Consider the following 7,182-nt stretch of genomic DNA (forward strand, 5'->3'; position numbering starts at 1 on the left):
ATTTTAATGATGTTAATTCTTCCAGTCCATGAACATGGTGTATTTTTCCATTTGATTATATCTTCCTCAATTTCTTTTTTCAATGTCTTGTAGTTTTCCAAGTAAAGGTGTTTTACCTCTTTGGTTAAGTTTATTCCTAGGTACCTTATTTTTTTAGTTGCAATGGTAAATGGGATTGTTTTTCAATTTCTCTTTCTGAGAATTCATTATTGGTGTATAAAAGTGCTATCAATTTCTGAGTGTTAATTTTGTACCCTTCTACCTTGCTGAATTTATTTATTAAATCTGGTAGTTTTTTGGTGGAGTCTTTAGAATTCTCTGTGTACAATATCATGTCATCTGCAAATAATGACAGTTTTGTTTCCTTCTTTTCAATTTGGATGCCTTTTATGTTTTCTTCTTGTCTGATCACTGTGGATAAGACTTCCAGTACTATGTTGAATAAGTGGTGAAATTACGCCCCCATGTCTTGTTCTTGTTTTAGTTTTTGCCCATTGAGTATGATGTTGGCTGTAGGTTTGTCATATATGGCCTTTATCATGTTGAGGTATGATCCCTCTATTCTCACTTTGCCGAGAGGTTTTATCAAAAATGGGTGTTGGATTGTATTGAATGCTTTTTCTGCATCTTTTGATATGATCATGTGATTTTTGTCTTTCAATTTGTTTATGTGATGCATCACGTTTATTGATTTGTGAATATTGTATCACACTGGCCTCCCTGGAATAAATCCCACTTGGTCATGATGCATTATGTTTTCAGTATATTGCTGGAACAAATTTACTTATATTTTGTTGAGGATTTTAGCGTCTATATTCATCAGGGATACTGGCCTGTAATTCTCTTTCTTTGTAGTGTCTTTATCTGGTTTTGGAATTAGGCTAATGCTGGCCTTTTAAAAAGAGTTTTGTAAGTGTTCTTTCCTTTCAAATTTTTTGGACTTGTTTGAGGAAGATAGGTGTTAATTTTTCTTTGAATATTAAGTAAAACTCCCCTGTGAAGCCATCTAGGCCAGGGTGTCTGTGTGCTGGAAGACCTTTGATTACTGCTTCAACTTCATCAGCACTTGTCTGCCTACTTAGGCTTTCTCACTCTTTCTTAATGAGTTTTGGAAGGTTGTATTTTTCTAGGAATTCATTTCATCCAGGTTATCCAGTTTGGTGGCATATAGTTGTTCATCGTATTTTCTTACTATCCTTTGTATTTCTGTTGGATCAGCTGTTATTTCATCTCTTTTTTTTCTAATTTTGTTTATTTGGGTCCTCTATCTGTTTCTTGATGAGTCTGGCTAAAGGTTCACCAATCTTGTTTATCTTTTCAAAGCACCAGCTCTTGGTTTCATTGATTTTTTGTATTTTTTTTTAGTCTTTATGTAATTTAGTTCTTCTTTGATATTTATTGTTTCTTTCTGCTTATTCTGGGCTTTTCTTGTTGTTCTCTTTCTATATTTTTAAATTGTAGGTTTAGAGAGTCTATTAGAAGTTTTTCTTGCTTTTTGAGGTAGACTTGTAGTGCTATGAATTTCCCTCTCAGGACATCTTTCATTGTATCGCATAGATTTGAAGCTGTTGTGTGTTCATTTTCATTTGCTTCCAGGAAGTTTTTTATTTCTTTCTTTATCTTTTTGGTAACCCATTCATTGTTTAAAAACATGCTTTTCAACCTACATGTGTTTAAATGTGTTTTAGTGTTTTTATTGTAGTTGATTTCTAATTTCATGCCCCTGTGGTAGGAGAAGATGCTTGATATGATTTCAATCTTCTTGAACTTGTAGAGACTTGTTTTGTGTCCTAACATGTGGTCTTTGAGAATGTCCCATGTGTACTTGAGAAGAATGTATGTTCTGCAGCTTTGGGGTAGAATGTTCTGTAAATGTCAATTATATCTATCTGATCTAGTGTGTCATTTAGGGTCACTGTTTTGTTGCTGATTTTTTTTCTGGAAGGCATATCTAGTGAAGTCAGTGGGGTGTTAAAATTCCCTAGCATGACTGTATTGCTGTCAATCTCTCCCTTACAGTCCTCTAGAAGTTTTTTTATAAATTTAGGTGCTCCTATATTTGGTTCATATGTTTTCCAGTTTTATATCCTCTTATAGGATTTATCTACTTAGTATTATGTAATGACCTTTCTTATTTCTTATTATGGTCTTTCTTTTGAAGTCTATTTTGTCCAGTATGAGTATTGCTACCCCGGCTATTTTTTCATTTCTATTTTCATGGAAAATTTTTTTCCATCCCTTCACTCTCATCCTGTGTGAGTCTTTTGTTCTGAGACGAGTCTCTTGTAGAGAGCATATATTTGGGTCATGTTTTCTTATCTATTCAGCCACCCTGTATCTTTTTATTCGGGCATTTAATACATTTACATTTAGGGTTATCATTGAAAGATACGTATCTGCTGCCATTTTGTTTCTTTAGGCCTATGTTTCTCATTCTGTTTATTTCTGCTTCTAATTATAGCAGTCCCTTTAACATTTCCTGTAATGCTGGTTTTGTAGTGATAAAATCCTTTATCTTTTTTTCTGTTTATGAAGCTCTTTGTTTCACCATATATCTTGATTGATAATCTTGCTGGATAGAATAGTCTTGGTTTCAGATCCTTATTTTGCATTACCTTGAATCCTTCATGCCATTCCCTTCTGGCCTGTAGAGTTTCTGATGATAAGTCAGATGACAGCCTTAAGGGGGCTCCTTTGTAGGTAACAGATTGCTTTTCTCTAGCTTTCTTTAAGATTCCCCTCTGTCTTGAATTCTTGGCATTTTAATTATGATGTGTCTGGACATGGGCCTCTTTGGATTTTTCTTGCTTGGGACTCTCTCTGCTTCTTGAATTTGTGTGACTTTTTCCTTCATCAGTTTAGGGAAGTGTTCTGCCATTATTTTATCAAACAGGATCTGTAACCCCTGCTTACTTTTGACCTCCTCTGGCACTTCTATAATACGAATATTGTTATGTTTCATGCTGCCCCAATGTTCCCTTAGACTGTCCTCCTGTTTTTAATTTTTTTTAATTTTGGTGTCTCTGATTGAATTTTTTCTATGCTGTCTTCTAATTTACTGATCTCATCCTAAACTTCCTCTAATCTGCTGTTTATTGCTTTTAAGGTATTCTTTATTTCTGCTATGTCATTCTTCATTTCTCACTGGTCATTTTTCATTGTTTCCATATCTTTCTTCATGCTTTTGAGCACCCTTATAATAGATATTCTGAACTTTATATCTGATAGATTGCTTATCTCCATTTCATTTAGCTCTTTTTCTGGAGACTTCTCTTGTTCTTTCATTTAGGGTTTGTTATTTGTTTTTCCCGTTTGGGCTGCTTTTTTGTTTGTGTTTTTTTTTAAAAAAGTGTTAGGTAGATCTACTAGGACTCTCATTCTTTTTGGAGGTTCTATGGTTCAGGCCAATGTCAGGCGCTGTTTATGACTGGCCCTGAGTACTTTGTTTGGAGTTATCAACAACCCTAGGCTTGAGGTCCCCACCACCGGGGCTGGGTGCATTTGAACAGTACCAAGATGTACTCCAAATTCTGCTTTTCTAAGGCCTAGGTGGTGAAGCAAATCAGGCAAAGACTCAAAGCACCTTGAGGTCTGCCTCTGCCTGCAGACTGATTAATCTGATTTATTTATAAGCCTCAAGGTGTAGAAGCTCCACAGGGTGGGAAGCTGGTTGTTATCCAGTCTCTTAACAAGGCTCATTCTGTAGAAACTCCTCTGCGAAGGGTGAGAGGCTTTCCAGCAAGGTGGGGCAATTGCTTCCTCCCTCAGGCAAAAGCCAAAAATTCACAGCCTAAGAAAGATGTCCTCCACAGTCTGGGGGAATGACTCGGTACAGGAATCCAGATGGTCAATCCCTGATCTCACTCTCCAGAGCCCACAACCCCAGTCTCCCAACAGAGCTCCAGTCTACTCTACTCCCCCTTTACCGGAGCCCAAGGTTAGTGGCTGTACAGGAAACTTTGTGCATTGGCTCTTTAAGAGGGTGCCTGCAACTCCATATGCCTCTCCCTGTCAGAGAGAAACCCAGCTGCTTTTCACAGGTGTTATGTGGGTACCTTTCTCAGTTCTGCTGCTCTTGGCTGGGAAGCCCAGCCTGGCATTGAGGTTCCAGAGCCCTTAGTGGGAACCCCCCATAGCTGAGATCTCCCTCCAAACCTTCAGGTGCTGCCTGTGGGAGCCCAACCAGTCCTCTCATGTCCGCACTTCCTACCAGTATCTGTGCAGTCTCCACTCTTTCTCCTTGGTTATGAGGGTGCTTTCCAGCTAGTCTTCAGTTGGTTTTCAGGATGGTTTTGCTATGTTTTACTTGTAAATCCAGATTGGTCCCTGGAGAGTGTCAGTGTAGCTTCCACTCAGTCTGCCACCATCTTGGATCTCCCATTATTCAGACTCTTAATGACCCTCAGGCTGTAGAAACTCCTCAGGGTGTTGTGGATGATTGTTATCAGTCTCTTTAGGAGCTTGGGATGTAGAAACTCCACAAGAAGGGACCAGAGGTTTTCCAGCAGAGTGGGACAATTGCTCCCCTCCTCCCCCAGGCAAAGCTTCTTGGAAGGTAAATGTCTGCCTGAGAAAGATGTCTTCTGCCATAGGAGGAATGACTCAACACAGGAATCCAGATTCTTACCCTCAGTCAGCACCCTTCGATTCTCTTCACACTGCTTTTGTCTACTCTACCCTCTCTTCAACAAAGCCCAAGGTGAGTGACTGCACACAAAACTTTGTGCATTGGCTCTTTAAGAGGGTGCCTGCATTTCCAGCCATCTCTCCCTGGAAGACAGAAACCTTGCTACTTTTCACAGCCTGATGTTATGTGGGTACCTTTCTCAGTTCTGGTGCTCTGAGCTTGGTTTAGATGCCAGAGTTCTCAGTGGGAAACCCCAACATCTGAGATATCCCTCCTTCAGCCAATGGGACAAGTGTGTGTTCCAGAGCACAAGACAGAAGTCTGTTCCCTGGGGTTATATTTTCTCAGGGTTTGGAAAAACCAGGTGCTTTTTCAAAATAACCAATCAACTTCTCAAGATTTCATGGTTTAGATGGGTCCACCACGTGACCTATCTATTTCCCCTTTTCAGGCTAGACTGACAGGTCTTTACGGTTGAAATTTTGGGTCCAATAGAGCATGTGCTTACCTTCCCTTTATTGTTTTATCCCTTCCCCCAGTGGTTACCTGAGGAGTATGTGAAACTGTAACTTCCTGATGAAACAAGTAGGCTCATGCTCCCCAGTTGATTATGCTTAATAATATCTGATTTCTTTTGCTTCCTTGCTTTATTAATATCTAGCTACCTATGCTAAAACTCTGAAGTAATCTACTAATTAATTATTTGAATTATTAAGTGAATATACCAAAACCAATGGATAACAACTTAATTTATAAAATATTAATTGCAGAGGGGTTTCAAGATAGCAGTGGAGTAGGTGGATCTTTCTTGCACTTTCTCCCAGGGACATATTGGAAATAAAACTAAATTGGGAAACATTCAACCAGAATTACCGACTACCAACTGAAGAAGAGACTTTTAACAAAGAAAGTCAGAAACCACCTGGAGACTGGTAAGAAGGGTGGGGCTGCAAGAGTGGCTGGGCCAGCTTCAAGGGGTGCAGTCAAAGAGTGCGAAGGAATGTCTCAGCTGTGGGGAGGTTTTCCCTGGGAGTAGTGAGGCCTGGACCTCAGGTTGGGCTCCCTTGCCCAGAGCACCAGAGACAAGAACAGTAGCCCACATAAACATCCAACCATGAAAGGTGGCAAGGCTTATGGTCACTGAGGAAAGTCATAGCTGGTCAAATACAAAACCACTTTTAAAAATAAAATATGTTAAAAAAAACCCCAGAGAACAAGATTTTTTTTGCTGTCAATCACCCAAGGCTTCTGTGGAGGGAGCGCAGTGAAGACTGGTTTGCCTTAAGAGATAGATGTGTGGAAAGCGTTGTTGGGAGTCATGGAAAAGTGATGGCTGGGATACCTGCAATTGGTTGTACCCTCCTGAACCTAAGATGCCATTTTTCTTGAGAGGTGCAGGTTCCTCCCAGAAGCCACATCTTGGGAAAAGGAAAATATCCCATCCTAAGGGATACAGCTCATCCCACCCTCAGGAACCCTGCCTGCCACACCCTGCATCTAGACCCTTGGAGAGGAAACAGCAGCATAGATCAAGTTTATAGGTTTCAACACACTTAGGAATCATCATTGACTGGCTTGGGGTGGGGCCATCTGCCCCGCTGTCTTGGGAACCTGACTGGTGCTCCCCCATGATGGGAGAGCTGATAGAAACTCCCAGTTTCTACAGATCCCACTGGATTGCATATAAGGATCTCTGCCCAGCCAAGGACAAGGAAATATTCTGGGACACTCTAAGAAGAGTACCTCTGGGAGAGGGAAATATACCCACCATTTTCCCTGTAATCTGAATGGCACTTCCCCTTAATGGGAAACCCAGAGGTCTTATACTCCTAATTTCACCAAAAACCCTTTTAGAAACAGCCTTTTCAGTGATTAAGATTGACAGCTGGCCATCAAGCGAAGGTAGGCAGAGACTGAGAGCAGGGAACCTGGGGAAGTTTGCTGACTCATTCCTGGGCCACATGCTGCTAACAAAATGGCCTTAGAGTGCAATTTGGCTCCTCTCACATGCAATTAAGTCGTGTGGAAACAGACACAAACTGTGGATCTCTTGAAACTATTAATAAGTTGATGAGAGCCAAATGTGGACAGCTTCTGACAGTGAGCTACCACCAAAGTACTTCCTAGGAGGCCCAGAATTGTCAGACAAAGCAGTAATCCTCAGTCAACAGAAAAGCAGGATCCAAATGGAGTTCCCAGGAAGCACTAAACTCCACTGAGACATATACCACTTCAATTTTAAATATATATATATTTTTATTGATTTTCAGAGAGAGGAAGGAAGAAGGAGAGAGAGACAGAGATAGAAACATCAATGATGAGAGAGTCATCATTGATCGGCTGCCTGCCACACGTCCCCAACTGAAGATCAAGCCCACAACCCGGCATGTACCCTGACCTGGAATTGAACCACAATCTCCCAGATCCTAGGTCAATGCTCAACTGCTGAGCCATGCCCGGCTGGGCACACTTCAAATTTTTTTCGCATTATCTTCCTTATTTTTCTCCATTATTGATTTGTTATTATTTTTCTTTCATATCTTTAATTTTTATTT

This window comes from Miniopterus natalensis, chromosome X, assembly GCF_054644295.1.
Source record: "Miniopterus natalensis isolate mMinNat1 chromosome X, mMinNat1.hap1, whole genome shotgun sequence".
NCBI lineage: Eukaryota > Metazoa > Chordata > Mammalia > Chiroptera > Miniopteridae > Miniopterus > Miniopterus natalensis.